Raw genomic sequence first — 286 nt, 5'->3', positions numbered from 1 at the left:
GCCCAGCTCTTCCTGTCTGTTTCTTGCTCGGACCCTTGGTGGCCAGGCTAGGTCTCCCCACCCACCCCCAGTTCCCTTGGAGGTGGATGGGGAGGCGCCTGTTAGGGGAGCAGTTTTGGGGAGGGGCAGTGCGCTTGTGAAAGGTGTTTTTTTTAGAGACCGGGTTTTCCTCTGTCACCCAGGCTGGAGTGCAGTGGCACAATCAGCTCTTTGCAGCCTCCGACTCCTGGGCTCACATGATCCTCCTGCCTCAGCCTCCTGAGTAATGGATTACAGAAGGGCACCA

The sequence above is a fragment of the Nomascus leucogenys genome, chromosome 10 (assembly GCF_006542625.1).
Source record: "Nomascus leucogenys isolate Asia chromosome 10, Asia_NLE_v1, whole genome shotgun sequence".
Lineage (NCBI taxonomy): Eukaryota > Metazoa > Chordata > Mammalia > Primates > Hylobatidae > Nomascus > Nomascus leucogenys.
The sequence above is the reverse complement of the archived record's forward strand: the minus strand, read 5'-3'. Positions refer to the sequence as shown.